The sequence below is a fragment of the Pan paniscus genome, chromosome 12, assembly GCF_029289425.2.
Source record: "Pan paniscus chromosome 12, NHGRI_mPanPan1-v2.0_pri, whole genome shotgun sequence".
Lineage (NCBI taxonomy): Eukaryota > Metazoa > Chordata > Mammalia > Primates > Hominidae > Pan > Pan paniscus.
The window spans coordinates 60,255,606-60,272,607 of NC_073261.2; the positions used below are offsets into that span (position 1 = coordinate 60,255,606).

The 17,002-nt window shown below is 41.6% G+C and overlaps 1 long non-coding RNA gene across 2 annotated transcripts in view; it reads right to left on the reverse strand.

The window, feature by feature from the left end:
- The window catches only part of LOC134728645 (uncharacterized), a 42,323-nt gene extending 25,568 nt beyond the window's left edge, over positions 1-16,755 (reverse strand). For both annotated transcript variants that reach the window (XR_010109265.1, XR_010109264.1), the window contains exons 1-2: positions 12,560-16,755; positions 11,663-11,764 (exon numbers count right to left, since the gene is read on the reverse strand). This is a non-coding gene — a long non-coding RNA (uncharacterized LOC134728645). The remainder of the gene's footprint in view (positions 1-11,662; positions 11,765-12,559) is intronic.
- Between the last annotated feature and the right edge of the window lie 247 nt (positions 16,756-17,002).

Here is a 17,002-nt window from a genome sequence, read left to right on the forward strand (position 1 = left end):
TTGTAAAGAGTCCCTTTATTAAACTTTCTTCAGCTTACCCAGTTTGAATCTGTCATTGATTTCCTGTTGGGACCATAACTGCAGAGCTTTTAAGAAGTATAAATGCCTGGGGGCTTTCAAAAGCTGCCCGGATGATTCTAGTTTATAGTTGGAGTTGAAAACCTCTATACTAAACAATGATGATAATTTTTGTTATTAAGTCACTAGTGTACACACACACACACACACACACACACACATTCACTGTTAGAATGGTAGAGCCTTCAAATGTGAGGAAATATCATGAGCTATGTTGGCTGAATTCTGGTGATCTATGGTTTTTGCAAACTACCATTCAGGCTGACCTATAGATTGCTAAATGTGCAAACTCTTAGAATCAAGCAGCCTTGTAAACGCATTCAAAATATTTACTTTCATGCTGTTTCTTTCTTCTTCTAACAAACACCCAAATGTCAATTTTAATGGAAGCCACATCTCCATGTATTGATTGGTTCATCTTGATTTTTTTAAGGTTCAGTTTGGCTGCCCAGGAAGCTTTTCTAGCATTTGAAACATTTATAAAAATTGTCTATTTGAGAGGGGCAGAAAGGGAGACAAGGTAGGTGGGGGCAATGAAAAAATATCCCATCTTGTCTAAAGTAAAACATAGTTTGTTGCCAAGATTTCATTAATTCAATAAATAAAAATACAAGTAAGGTCCAACTTCAACAAGCTCGAGTTTCCCTCCTAGCTGTGAAACCACAGCACCCCAACGGCTTCTAAATATGTCAACACATCCCTTCCCATCCCAAACTCACCAGTGTGGAGAATATGATTTATGAGGTTGTCTGACCATCCTTGAAAGAGGTTTTTAATGTTTTACTCTTATAATAAGTGTAGTTCCTTCATTCAGTGGTAAATGATTGTGGGTTCTTAGAGAAAAGGGGTAATTTCTGGAAGAAGAAAAAAAACAGCCTAAACTTGGAAAAGATCTGCAAATAGCTCTGTAGCACCTTATGGTGTGTGAGCTAATTACTGGCCCTAAGTTGCCTAGTAAACGGTCTTTGATTGGGAAGGTTAAGTTTCATCTCGGTTCCAAAAACTCAGAGCCAGACAGGGAAGGGGAAAAAATGATGGTGTCTGTGGCGAGGCTGGCAGTGCTGCCTGCCGGCTGGTTATTTGGAAAGGTTTTAGAAGATGTGTTATGAGGCACAGTAATGTGTGTCATCTGTCATGACTTAAGTCAAAGGATTTAGTAGGTTGAGTCTGTGGACTTGAAGTTGGAAAAGGAAATTATCAGATAATGTGTGAGCTTCACTTTCATACCATCAAAGAGGGAGGAAGAGGGCACTACTTTTTGGACTGCAGAATATAACCAAGTAGAAGAGGGGAAATTTGGCTCACCCAACTTTAAATTTATTTTTATATAGGAAAGTGAGTTTCAGTTGTAGAAAAAGTTCCTCAGTTTAGAAGCTGTTAATGAAGAATGTGAATGTTCTAAAATATTTCACAAAGGAGGCATCCCTTGTTCTGAGACAGAAGTAACCCTTAAAAAAATGGAATGTGAAGATGGCCGAATACGAACAGCTCTGGTCTACAGCTCCCAGCATGAGTAACGCAGAAGACGGGTGATTTCTGCATTTCCATCTGAGGTACCGGGTTTGTCTCACTAGGGAGTGCCAGACAGTGGGCGCAGGTCAGTGGGTGCATGCACCGTGCGTGAGCCAAAGCAGGGCGAGGCATTACCTCACCTGGGAAGTGCAAGGGGTCAGGGAGTTCCCTTTCCTAGTCAAAGAAAAGGGTGACAGACGACACCTGGAAAATCGGGTCACTCCCACCCGAATACTGCGCTTTTCCGACGGGCTTAAAAAACTGCGCACCAGGAGATTATATCCCGCACCTGGCTCGGAGGGTCCTACGCCCATGGAGTCTCGCTGATTGCTAGCACAGCAGTCTGAGATCAAACTGCAAGGCTGCAGTGAGGCTGGGGGAGGGGCACCCGCCATTGCCCAGGCTTGCGTAGGTAAAAAAAGCAGCTGGGAAGCTTGAACTGGGTGGAGCCCACCACAGCTCAAGGAGGCCTGCCTGCCTCTGTAGGCTCCACCTCTGGGGGCAGGGCACAGACAAACAAAAAGACAGCAGTAACCTCTGCAGACTTAAATGTCCCTGTCTGACAGCTTTGAAGAGAGCAGTGGTTCTCCCAGCACGCAGCTGGAGATCTGAGAATGGGCAGACTGCCTCCTCAAGTGGGTCCCTGACCCCTGACCCCTGAGCAGCCTAACTGGGAGGCACCCCCCCAGAAGGGGCAGACTGACACCTCACACGGCCGGGTACTCCAACAGACCTGCAGCTGAGGGTCCTGTCTGTTAGAAGGAAAACTAACAAACAGAAAGGACATCCACACCAAAAACCCATCTGTACATCACCATCATCAAAGACCAAAAGTAGATAAAACCACAAAGATGGGAAAAAACAGAGCAGAAAAACTGGAAACTCTAAAAAGCAGAGCACCTCTCCTCCTCCAAAGGAACGTAGTTCCTCACCAGCAATGGAACAAAGCTGGACAGAGAATGACTTTGTCGAGCTGAGAGAAGAAGGCTTCAGATGATCAAATTACCCTGAGCTATGGGAGGACATTCAAACCACAGGCAAAGAAGTTGAAAACTTTGAAAAAAATTTAGAAAAATATATAACTAGAATAACCAATACAGAGAAGTGCTTAAAGGAGCTGATGGAGCTGAAAACCAAGGCTCAAGAACTACGTGAAGAATCCAGAAGCCTCAGGAGCCCATGCAATCAACTGCAAGAAAGGGTAACAGCGATAGAAGATGAAATGAATGAAATGAAGCGAGAAGGGAAGTTTAGAGAAAAAAGAATAAAAAGAAATGAGCAAAGCCTCCAAGAAATATGGGACTATGTGAAAAGACCAAATCCACGTCTGATTGGTGTACCTGAAAGTGACGGGGAGAATGGAACCAAGTTGGAAAACACTCTACAGGATATTATCCAGGAGAACTTCCCCAATCTAGCAAGGCAGGCCAACATTCAGATTCAGGAAATACAGAGAACACCACAAAGATACTCCTCGAGAAGAGCAACTCCAAGACACATAATTGTCAGATTCACCAAAGTTGAAATGAAGGAAAAAATGTTAAGGGCAGCCAGAGGGAAAGGTAGGGTTACCCTCAAAGGGAAGCCCATCAGACTAACAGCGGATCTCTCGGCAGAAACTCTACAAGCCAGAAGAGAGTGGGGGCCAATATTCAACATTCTTAAAGAAAAGAATTTTCAACCCAGAATTTCATACCCAGCCAAACTAAGCTTCATAAGTGAAAGAGAAATAAAATACTTTACAGACAAGCAAATGCTGAGAGATTTTGTCACCACCAGGCCTGCCCTAAAAGAGCTCCTGAAGGAAGCGCTAAACATGGAAAGGAACAACCGGTATCAGCCGCTGCAAAATCATGCCAAAATATAAAGACCATTGAGACTAGGAAGAAACTGCATCAACTAACGAGCAAAATCACCAGCTAACATCATCATGACAGGATCAAATTCATACATAACATATTAACTTCAAATGTAAATGGACTAAATGCTCCAATTAAAAGACACAGACTGGCAAATTGGATAAAGAGTCAAGACCCATCAGTGTGCTGTATTCAGGAAACCCATCTCACATGCAGAGACACACATAGGCTCAAAATAAAAGGATGGAGGAAGATCTACCAAGCAAATGGAAAACAAAAAAAGGCAGGGGTTGCAATCCTAGTCTCTGATAAAACAGACTTTAAACCAACAAAGATCAAAAGAGACAAAGAAGGCCATTACATAATGGAAAAGGGATCAATTCAACAAGAAGAGCTAACTATCCTAAATATATATGCACCCAATACAGGAGCACCCAGATTCATACAGCAAGTCCTGAGTGACCTACAAAGAGACTTAGACTCCTACACATTAATAATGGGAGACTTTAACTCCCCACTGTCAACATTAGACAGATCAATGAGACAGAAAGTCAACAACGATACCCAGGAATTGAACTCAGCTCTGCACCAAGCAGACCTAATAGACATCTACAGAACTCTCCACCCCAAATCAACAGAATATACATTTTTTTCAGCACCACACCACACCTATTCCAAAATTGACCACATACGTGGAAGTAAAGCTCTCCTCAGCAAATGTAAAAGAACAGAAATTATAACAAACTATCTCTCAGACCACAGTGCAATCAAACTAGAACTCAGGATTAAGAATCTCACTCAAAACCGCTCAACTACGTGGAAACTGAACAACCTGCACCTCAATGACTACTGGGTACATAACGAAATGAAGGCAGAAATAAAGATGTTCTTTGAAACCAACAAGAAAAAAGACACAACATACCAGAATCTCTGGGACACGTTCAAAGCAGTGTGTAGAGGGAAATTTATAGCACTAAATGCCCACAAGAGAAAGCAGGAAAGATCCAAAATTGACACCCTAACATCACAATTAAAAGAACTAGAAAAGCAAGAGCAAACACATTCAAAAGCTAGCAGAAGGGAAGAAATAACAAAAATCAGAGCAGAACTGAAGGAAATAGAGACACAAAAAACCCTTTAAAAATTAATGAATCCAAGAGCTGGTTTTTTGAAAGGATCAACAAAATTGATAAACTGCTAGCAAGACTAATAAAGAAAAAAACAGAGAAGAATCAAATAGACACAATAAAAAATGATAAAGGGGATATCACCACCGATCCCACAGAAATACAAACTACCATCAGACAATACTACAAACACCTCTACGCAAATAAACTAGAAAATCTAGAAGAAATGGATAAATTCCTCGACACATACACTCTCCCAAGACTAAACCAGGAAGAAGTTGAATCTCTGAATAGACCAATAACAGGATCTGAAATTGTGGCAGTAATCAATAGCTTACCAACCAGAAAGAGTCGAGGACCAGATGGATTCACAGCCGAATTCTACCAGAGGTACAAGGAGGAATTGGTACCATTCCTTCTGAAACTATTCCAATCAATAGAAAAAGAGGGAATCCTCCCTAACTCATTTTATGAGGCCAGCATCATCCTGATACCAAAGCCAGGCAGAGACACAACCAAAAAAGAGAATTTTAGACCAATATCCTTGATGAACATTGATGCAAAAATCCTCAATAAAATACTGGCAAAACAAATCCAGCAGCACATCAAAAAGCTTATCCACCATGATCAAGTGGGCTTCATCCCTGGGATGCAAGGCTGGTTCAATATACGCAAATCAATAAATATAATCCAGCATATAAACAGAGCCAAAGACAAAAACCACATGATTATCTCAATAGATGCAGAAAAGGCCTTTGACAAAATTCAACAACCCTTCATGCTAAAAACTCTCAATAAATGAGGTATTGATGGGACGTCTTTCAAAATAATAAGAGCTATCTATGACAAATCCACAGCCAATATCATACTGGATGGACAAAAACTGGAAGCATTCCCTTTGAAAACTGGCACAAGACAGGGATGCCCTCTCTCACCACTTCTATTCAACATAGTGTTGGAAGTTCTGGCCAGGGCAATTAGGCAGGAGAAGGAAATAAAGGGTATTCAATTAGGAAAAGAGGAAGTCAAATTGTCCCTGTTTGCAGACGACATGATTGTATATCTAGAAAACCCCATTGTCTCAGCCCAAAATCTCCTTAAGCTGATAAGCAACTTCAGCAAAGTCTCAGGATACAAAATCAATGTACAAAAATCACAAGCATTCTTATACACCAATAACAGACAAACAGAGAGCCAAACCATGAGTGAACTCTCATTCACAATTGCTTCAAAGAGGATAAAATACCTAGGAATCCAACTTACAAGGGATGTGAAGGACCTCTTCAAGGAGAACTACAAACCACTGCTCAGTGAAATAAAAGAGGATACAAACAAATGGAAGAACATTCCATGCTCATGGGTAGGAAGAATCAATATCGTGAAAATGGCCATACTGCCCAAGGTAATTTACAGATTCAATACCATCCCCATCAAGCTACCAATGACTTTCTTCACAGAATTGGAAAAAACTACTTTAAAGTTCATATGGAACCAAAAAAGAGCCCGCATTGCCAAGTCAATCCTAAGCCAAAAGAACAAAGCTGGAGGCATCACACTACCTGACTTCAAACTATACTACAAGGCTACAGTAACCAAAACAGCATGGTACTGGTACCAAAACAGAGATATAGATCAGTGAAACAGAACGGAGCCCTCAGAAATCACGCCGCATATCTACAACTATCTGATCTTTGACAAACCTGAGAAAAACAACCAATGGGGAAAGGATTCCCTATTTAATAAATGGTGCTGGGAAAACTGGCTAGCCATAATGTAGAAAGCTGAAACTGGATCCCTTCCTTACACCTTATACAAAAATCAATTCAGGATGGATTAAAGACTTAAACGTTAGACCTGAAACCATAAAAACCCTAGAAGAAAACCTAGGTGTTACCATTCAGGACATAGGTATGGGCAAGGACTTCATGTCTAAAACACCAAAAGCAATGGCAACAAAAGCCAAAATTGACAAATGGGATCTAATTAAATTAAAGAGCTTCTGCACAGCAAAAGAAACTACCATCAGAGTGAACAGGCATCCTACAAAATGCGAGAAAATTTTTGCGATCTACTCATCTGACAAAGGGCTAATATCCAGAATCTACAATGAACTCATACAAATTTACAAGAAAAAAACAACCCCATCAAAAAGTGGGCAAAGGACATGAACAGACACTTCTCAAAAGAAGACATTTATGCAGCCAAAAAACACATGAAAAAATGCTCATCATCACTGGCCATCAGAGAAATGCAAATCAAAACCACAATGAGATACCATCTCACACCAGTTAGAATGGCAATCATTAAAAAGGCAGGAAACAACAGGTGCTGGAGAGGATGTGGAGAAATAGGAACACTTTTACACTGTTGGTGAGAATGTAAACTAGTTCAACCATTGTGGAAGTCAGTGTGGCAATTCCTCAGGGATCTAGAACTAGAAATACCATTTGACCCAGCCATCCCATTACTGGGTATATACCCAAAGGACTATAAATCATGCTGCTATAAAGACACATGCACACGTATGTTTATGCGGCATTATTCACAATAGCAAAGACTTGGAACCAACCCAAATGTCCAACAATGATAGACTGGATTAAGAAAATGTGGCACATATACACCATGTAAACTATGCAGCCATAAAAAATGATGAGTTCATGTCCTTTGTAGGGACATGGATGAAACTGGAAATCATCATTCTCAGTAAACTATCGCAAGAACAAAAAACCAAACAACGCATATTCTCACTCATAGTTGGGAATTGAACAATGAGAACACATGGACACAGGAAGGGGAACATCACACTCTGGGGACTGTTGTGGGGTGGGGGGTTGGGGGCGGGATAGCATTGGGAGATATACCTAATGCTAGATGACGAGTTAGTGGGTGTAGCATACCAGCATGGCACATGTATACATATGTAACTAACCTGCATATTGTGCACATGTACCCTAAAACTTAAAGTATAATAACAAAAAAAATAAAATTGAATCTGCAGTGTCTTTCCCCTGAAGTACTCTTTCTGTTCTGGTTTCTTTAAAATTTGTGTTCAAGGGCAATTGAGTGTAAATCTCTCTCTCCTCACCAAGGATTCTTAGTTTCAAGTAATAGAAACTCTCTCAAACTAGTGTAAGCCAAAAAAGTAGCATTTCTTATAAGGACAGATAGGTATCTCATGGAACTGAACAGGCTAAAGTGAGTTCAGACTTAGGACAGACCAGAACCAGGAGCCAGAAAACCATGAAAAATCAAAGCACCTGCTCTATCTGTAGGCCTTCCTGGTCTCCTGATTTGCCTTTTCACTCCATTCTTTTTTCTCATCTTGTCCTGAAGACTGTCTTTCCCTCCTTATTCAGGTCCAAGCCTGAAGCTGATCATTCCACAGTGTCTTCAATTCCCAGACCTACAGCTCTTTAATTCATGTGACCAGTCAAGGTCACAAATTAGCCAACCCTCAGATAGTGCATGCCACAGTTCAGACTCTACTCCAAGCAGTTTACATGTATTAACTTACTTAATCCTCTCATCTAAACTATAATGTTTATCCCCATTTTACAGACAAAATTGAGGCAGAGAAGCTAAGTGACACATCTAAATTCCCATAGCAAATGAGTAATAGATTTGGACGTCAAACCCAGGCAGCCTGGCTCGAGAGTCTGTGCTCTTAACCATTGCTGGTCTGCTTGCTCAGTCCTGATGCCACACCCCAGAAGAGAGAATAGAATTGGCTTATATCTGCTTGAATAATACCTCTTGGATTGAATGGCTATCCCACTCCAATCAGCCCTTCCCTGGGTGGTGATGGGACCCCAACAGGGCCACATGGCACCACATGAATTTTAGGACCCATTATGGTGGGGAGAAATCAGTTTTCAGGGATTGGGGAATGGAGATTGGACAGGTACTAACAATGTCTTCCACATTTCACTATGAAAATGCTTATGTTTTCTGAGCCAAGTCATGAGATAGTGTGGCAATATAGAATTGAAGGTCGTTAAAATTTTTGAAACAAAGAGGATTTTCCTGGACACGATTATTTTCACTAAGGCAATTCTGTATGTGAGTGGTTGTTTCACTTCTCTCTAGAATTCCCTAGAGATGAGGATTTTAAGTTCCCCACATAGCGCTTCTGCCAGGTTCTTGCAGTCTGGGAGTTCTTCTCCCAGTCCAACCTAAATCTCTGTAATGGCAGCTGAAATTGATTTCTTTGTCTTGCTTTCAGGGTAAACTCTACCAAAAAAGAAACATGAGGATATTCTGAAGTAATTCTGTTCTTTGGCCGAGTGTCACACTGACTTAATTAGAAAATTTTATCAAAAGACTAATAACAAAGGCATTATAAAGTTCCTGGAATTATGTGTCTGGAAAGAGATTTATTTATATATATATGTATGTACTTGAGTACATGAGTGAGAAAAGTATTCCAAATCTGAGAAAATGTTGGCTTCATAGCAGAAATGATGAGGAAGATAAAACTGTGAACTAAGAAATAGGCATTTTTTGGATACATATTTCTGACCCTCACCCCATAAATGCCCTAATGCATGAGACATTGGTCTACATGGAAATTTTGATGCATTTAACACTTTCCTAATACAAAATTCCATTGAATGTATATAATATTCTACCATGGCAAAAGACCAAAGTAAAATGAAAAATCAAACAAATATGCTCGTTCTGTTCTAAATTATCCAAAGACAGTTTCAGCTCACTCTCTCCTTCCCAGAATTGCCTAGTTTTTGCTGCTAATATAATAGTTATCTCAGTTTTGTAGGCCTCAAATCTTTTAAGCAGTTCTCATCTCCCTTCTACTGCAGCCAAATGATTAGCTGATGGGTTAGCCCTGCTTCCACCTCCGACACACACACACACACACACACACACACACACGGATGCATGCATGCACATACACAAATACACTTCCTGTGTCTATTCCTTCCCATTTTCCTTGCAATATTGGTTTGGGCCTATTCTACTCCAGGGTTAACCTGTAACAATAAGCAGCCTCTTAGTCATTCTAGGCCTTGTTTTCCCTCCCAAAAGACAGCAGTGGCCATCAGCTTCCAGAGGTAGCATTTCTGTCTTATTGCTTCATCTTCACCTCTCATTACCTTGTAGAACCAATAGAAGTTGCAACTCAGTGACCTCTCAAAGGTCTCTGCCTTAACTAGAGAACTTCAGTTCATACCATACCTCCACCTGTGATTTCACTCCAACTCTATGGAGCAACCTGCTTTCTGTTTCTGTTACTGTTGAGAATCCCATCTGGTAAGCAATACTTGCCAGAGACGTCAAATGCATGAATTATGAATGAAGCCTCTGTTCCACTGATGTGAGAAACAACTTCAACCAAGGATAATCCCACAAAATGCAAAGTACGGATTCCAGGTCCATTCCACTCCACACCTCATGGAATTAGAACCTATTTCATAGGCACCACACCCTTGATCAAATGCACTAGAGACCAAGCAAGAAGGCTTTAACAATCAAGATGGCTTCAGAGGGACGCACTGGAAATATTCGATTTGTTCATTCAACAGATACTTATTAAGCTCATGGACCAGCCACTGAGTTACTACTTCAGGTTCTTGTGTTCTTTCAGCTCCTTGGAGGTATTTGCTGAAAATCTTGGTGGGAGTTGGGGACTAAGAATTTCAAGGGTAGTGGGTGGGAGGCTAGAGCCAACCCCTAGTAGACCAGTCTCAGTGGCCCGATCATGCTCTCCTGCCCGTAGATGCCCCCACTGTTATATGACACCAGTGGTTTCCTTTGGATATCTCTTTCATTAACCCCTTTACCTCTAGCTTCTTTGTTTGCCAATGTCCCTATCTCAACACCTCTTTGTTCTGCTCTTCTGCCTCTCACTAATTCTCAGGGTTCTCCCTGCCCTCAATACCTTCCACTCACAAGAAAAGCTAATTGAGCCAACCAATCCAGACCTCTCCCCTTCCAGGAATTTTTTTTTCACAAAGCACAATGCTTCAAGGGGGCAACATTTAGCTCATATGAATGAATTACTATTAACTGAATTTCAGGTATTTTTCCCTTGGTTGAGAATGGAAGGGCTGCTCTACAAGGGGATTTTTGGCTGATGGAAGCTCTCCTGAGGTAGTTTAAGGCAACTTAAAGAGACAGCAACCTTTCTGCCTACTTCCAGGGTCAGCTCTGAAGAAAAGTTTCAGTGTACTCTAACAAAGAAGGAACAGAGGCTTAAATAACCTGTGTTGTCTACAAAGTTGACTCCTTGGATTTGTTTTAAACATTAATCTGTCTCCAGCCTAAAGTTCTCTGCCAATGATAGAGAAGTACTTTTCTTTAAGACTTAGTGGCCATAGTGTGACCATGTTGGCCTTGACTTTCAAGTCACCAGACACAGCGGTCTAGTGTAAGAGGGGTTGGTTGCACAGCTGGTGCCACTCTGTGTGTGTGGACGGTGGCTTTGTAAAAGACACACTCTCTAGGAATGTGGGGAAGGGCTACACCAATCATTCAGGCCAGCTGCGTGGGGTGGTGGGTGCAGCATACAGGATGGGGAATCACTAGTCCTGGGTTTCCCTCTCTGCTCTCTTCCTTCTGGGGCTGACCTTTCCAAGGCATTTCCCTTTTCTGTGTCTCAGGTTGCTCATCAGGGGTTGCAGGATCCCAAATTCTTAAGTTTTCCTGCAAGCTCTTAGATCCTGGGATTCCTTGAACTTTCCTCTTAATCCAGTCTTTATGACTCTGGTTTCACCAGAAACTCTTTGTGAGGAACAAGGCCCAGCTGTGGGAGGCATCGGTGAGAAACCTCAAGTCAAACCTAGGGCACAGGGCACAGGGATGGACCATGAACAGAATGCCTGAAGGTCATGATTTTCACATTTTTAGAGGCCTGGCAGGTGACATGTAATGTGTCATGCGGCTAAGTCTAGGAAAATAGGAAACGATGAGGCTCACTGTAAACTGGAGAGGGCACTTCCCACCTAAAGGCCCTCCAATTCTTACCTTTTAAACACAGTGCCTGTCACACAGAATGAACCTGTGGGCTGGATTGCACTCACAGGCAGCAAGTTTGCGACCCAATATGATCTCCAGAATTACAGTAAATACCTTTTCTGAAGCAGCCAACTTGTCTGTCACCGACCTAGAAAATTTTCTTTTAGGAGCTTTAGGTCAGTGAGTTCCATTTCAATCAGATGTTTCCTATGGCATCTAAAAGCAGAGAGACAAACAGGATAGAATTCACAGGAAGGAGCTTAAAAACTTACAGCCCATCTGAATCACCCCTAGGTCCAGCATTAATTTCAAAGTTTGTTGTGCTGCTAAATTGAAAACCTTGTCTGCAGCCAAAATGATCTCCAACTGCCTTCCAAACAATGTAGTCTCTGGGAGTTGGGGAGAGTCTCATAGGACTGTGACTTTTCAGATGAGAGAATAGTAGGCAAGAAAGGAGACTTCTTGCTAAGCCCCATTAACGTTTTAATAGAGCTTAAAGCAATAGTCCTCTTTGAAAATACTTTATTCACAATTGACCAATTGTCATTAGATATAGTTACACTCCATGGCATCTTATTAGAAAGAGCTTTTTTGAACCACCTCCTCATGCATTCATAGTAAATTCCTAACAGATGATGTCATAACAGGCCGTTACGATCCATAACATGTAGATACCATTAAAGCAATGTGTGTGACTTTTTGATACTGAAACATCTAACTTTATTATGAAGTTTGCTATAAAACCTGCTATGATGTATTTAACAATATTAAAGCGTTTATTCTTTAATATTGGAGTCATACTGCCCCTGTAAAGCCTGTTACTGCTGCCACAAATGAAAATTGCCAAATCTATCAGTTCAACTTTTAAACACTTCCTTAAGAGATTTTTTCCTTCTTCTTTCGTCTTCTTGCTTTTTTTTTTTTTTTTTGCTATGAAAAAGCAGATGTTCTAAAGCTATAAGTAACTGAAAACCAGCAATATATGCTCAAAGGCTGAAACCTAATACTTACAATAAGCTGACCGAATGAGAAATGTCTCCATGGTGACCCTGGTCTGGTCATGAAGTAGGAACCCGTGTGGTTGTCAGTCCTCGCTGAGAAGGTCGCCACTCATCAGGACACTGTGCATTAGGGATTCTCAATTAGAAACTTTCCTGACATCAGCAACTCTCCACTTACTTGATAAAAAGGCAAAATAAATATAAAATCTAACTTTACTGCATCACATTCCATTGGCTTTACAATTGTCATATATGGCAGTTATTCTGCAATTTATGTGGATTCTGTGATGTATGTGAATTCTATAATTCTGTAAGGAGATTTGAGTTTTGAGGTGGTGGCCCTACTTTTAATCTCTATTACTATGGCAAACATTAAATATCCTAATAAATCCTCCAGATAGGAATTGCTGTCATGAATATGTATTTCTAAGACCTAATAAGATCTATAGATCTTAATATGCAGACCAATGCCAAAAATGAGAGGAAAGCTGATCTTCCCTAGAAGAAGCCATAAAATTCAAACAATGGAAGGGATTTGACTAAGTATGGCACCAAATTGCTAACCTTGGACTTCTAGGGAATGTGTGTATGTTGGGAAGAAATTCAAACTTCTCATAAGACCTTTGAGTCCAAACATGTCTGCATATTCTATCAGTTACACATGAATTTACTATAACCAGATCCTCTTTTAAACTACATACATTCCTTAGAAGGGTTAAGCCTATGGATTATTCATTTTTTGCCTACTTTTCTTTGCTTTACTAATTTTTAGAAGAGTCTCTTCAATTCAACTACCAAATAATTTAATGAGCACCTATTAGGTGTAAAATAGAGGACTATGTTCACTTGGAAGTTATAAAAACAGATGCTGTCCTCTTCCCCTTGACAGCTCCTCAGAGGAGAGGTTGAAGGGTCTCAGTAAGAGGTTTCAAGTACTTCTGGTAACAGGCTCCATCCTGCTCCTCCTCACCCTCCAGAACCCTCTGGATCTTTCCTGCTGTTCCTGTGGCCTGTATCCATGGAGACATTTTATGCTCATATTCTTTCCCAAGTCTTCTTTTCCATCTGGACTCTCTCAATCTCATGGATCTACATGCCACAGCCATGGTCCAGCACTTCTTACTCTCCCTATTCTAGAACCTCACCTGGACCAGTGCTCTGGGCTTCCATTTGCCAAGAGGAACATTCAGATGGCAAAGACTCTATTTCTCTGGCTCCAGAACTGCACAACCCATAGGTTGTCATTAGAAGCACCTACTCATTTCCCACAATAGTAAATCCATGGGGTGCTGTGGTTTTCTTCCCCCTCCTCATTCATTGATCACCCCAGCACTTGCCTCCTGAAAAGTGGTGAGTTAACTGACCAGGAGTTTGAAAGAAGAAATGGTCATGCTTGACTCAGGCCCCTCTTCTTCCTTTTCTCTTCACACACCTGCCCACAGATATAGGTGTCTGTCTGTTTGTGGGCCGTGGAGAAAAGGCCTCACCCTGGGAGTGAGGCCGCTGATTTCATGGGGGACATCAGGTTCACAGCAGCAGAGTGTTAGCAAGCCCATCGGGTCCCCACATCTAAGCCATGTTCTTTAATTCAGTTCTAATAAGTAAAAAGCTGTTATTCAGATCTTTACTTGTCCAACTTCTGTGCCTACTACCTCTTATCTCATTCTGAATTCTGGCAAGGAAGAAGACTGTTATTCTTTGGGTCCCCTAAAACACAAGCACTTTGACACTTTCTATGCTCTAGGTGGTACCTACTCCACCCCTCCCCACCATGCTCCAGGTCTGCCTCCTGTAGCATTTACTTGGAGGCACTTTCCCTAAAAACAGGTGAAGAGTTATTCCACAGGCCTGGAATAATTCTGGGCGGTGCCCTGCCATCCAACCCAGTTTCCTACAAGAGAAATGTTTCTTTTTGGACACCAGTAGGCAAAGAGTGATCTCATTAAATCCATACCAATTTAATGTTAGAAAAGTAACACTACATTTCCTCTTTCAGAAGTGTTTGTGTTGATTTTCATAGAGGATGGATGACATAAGGAGTCAAATAACCCAAAGCGATGAGTAGTAATGGGGAAATTTCAGGCATACCTGAGGCAGATACTTGGGGACAAATCCAATCACTCTTCACTGGAGATGGAGGGCCCAGGCAGGAAACATAAATGGTTGAAGCTTCTGAGCCTAAGAAAACCACTACCTCAAGTATGATCACTGGCAACTGGTATTTGGTGTCAGCATTAAGAAGTAATAGAGAGTGGAAGGGACTCAGCCAAACTTAACATTTGTGGACAGCAAATAGCTTAGGTCAGTTTGCAACAAGAGGAGGAAGCAATTAAAAAGACACAGCCCCTACCTAGTGCCAGTGAATAGATCTTTTGTATTTTCAAGGGAAGTAACAGAAATGTGGATTTTTATGCAAAAATGCATTCCCCCTTCCATGTTAGCCACTAACTCATTAAAAAAACAAGAACAGGCCAGGCGCAGTGGCGCATGCCTGTAATCCCAACATTTTGGGAGGCCGAGGCGGGTGGATCACCTGAGGTCAGGAGTTCAAGACCAGCCTGGCCAACATGGTGAAAACCTGTCTCTACTAAAAATGCAAAAATTATCCAGGTGTGTTGGTGCGCTCCTGTAGACCCAGCTACTCAGGAGGCTGAGGCAGAAAAATCGCTTGAACCCAGGAGGCAGAGGTTGCAGTGAGCCAGTATCGCATCACTGCACTCCAGCCTGGATGACAGAGCAAGACTCCATCTCAAAAAGAAAAAAAAGAAAAAGAAAACAAGATCAAACAACAACAACAACAACACCTTGTGTGGGTGATTGTTTGCAAGACGTCCGAGATTGTCCTCAGGCCCATGTGGTGGCATATGGTTTGCCTGCTGTAGCCATCACCGAGTCTTTCCTCTTCCCCTCCTTCCCTTCCACATATTAGTTAAAATCACCATGAAAACCTTCAAGGAGATAAGCATAGACTCATTTTCAATAAAATGAATTCTGGCTAGCCTGAGAAAGGGTTGCTTCTCAGCCATGAACAGCTGTTACTATCACCTTTAATGTGCAATATAACTTAGTGACTTCTGATATCACTACTTTAAAAAGCTGAACTATACCAGAGGAAAAAAATGATAAAATTATTATCAAATTCAGACTTTTTCAAAACACACAATTTTCCGCCATAGACTGTAACATCTTTAGAGTTTAAAACACCTGAAAAAAATCAGCGAGGGTGAATCCATCCTTCAAGTTACAGCCTTCATCAGCATTCGGGGTGTCTCTGTTCTGCCTGCCCAGATTTTCACGTTGAAACTTACCAACTTTATCCTTCTTACAGCAACTCACTCCTCCAAGCTAGAATGGGTTCAATAACTTGGTCCAACTGAGTCTTTTGATTGTTGATCCTATATTGATCTTACGTCTCAAACAAACCGTAAAAGGAAAGGTGAATTTCCCACTCCATTGGGTACCTGATGGCAAGGTGCTTGGCCCTACAGGTTTTATTCACAGATCCACAGGGAAATGCAGTCTATCTGAAAAGTGCTAAAAAAAAAAAAAAAAAAAAAAAAACAGTCCACGTGTGTAACTGCCACATGTGTGTAACTGGAAGCTGATGATGCTCTTTTGGGACATCAGCAGGGCCCTGGGGCTGTCTGCATGAGAAACTAGCCTGCCCCACGGTGCAGGAGAGATCTCCACTGCAGAATGGATGATGGAGGTTGACAAAAACAGAATTGGAGGCCAGTGATGACTCCTTGCCACTTCCTCCTCAAAATCCCCACCAGAGAGAACTTTGTAGGGACTGGATCATTAAATACATTAAATTTATGGAGACAAAACAAGTGGTTTGGGAGTAAAAATCAAATTACTGCAGATCAGGGCTAGGGAAGGGGGTCACACAGCATTTATTGACAGACTTGAGCTGGTTCCTTTCCCCCACCCTCTCCAGAAGGGGTGAGTTTTTGGCTCAGTGCAACCACCTGCTGCTGTTTGGGTGTGTGTTTCTCTGCCCTCAGAACCACTGGCTAGTTAACACAACTCAGCCTTGAGAAGTGCTGCCCTGCTTTAAAATGCTCGGTTCCTCAGATGCATTTGTGTGGGTCACAAATTGGTTTCCAGATACAGAAGCCTCCAAACTCGGTAAGCTAGTGTGGATTCCTTCTGGTCCTATTCTTCTCAGCTTTCCTTACAGGCATGGAGGAAGTTTGGCTTACAGTTCAGTTGCATAGGGACAGATAAACCTCCGGCTATCCACAAACCCAGGACGACATATGGTGGGAAAAGGGAGGGAGTTAAGTAATTTTCAATTTAGTTTAACAAAGAATTATTCAGAGATCCCCATCTTGAGGGAGTTGATAGCTCAAAAAGAAAATGGATCATCATATACTGAATTTGGTGGTTAATTAGAGTGAACAAACAGCCAGCCTAGTTTGCCTGGAACTGTCCTGGTTTACACGTTTTG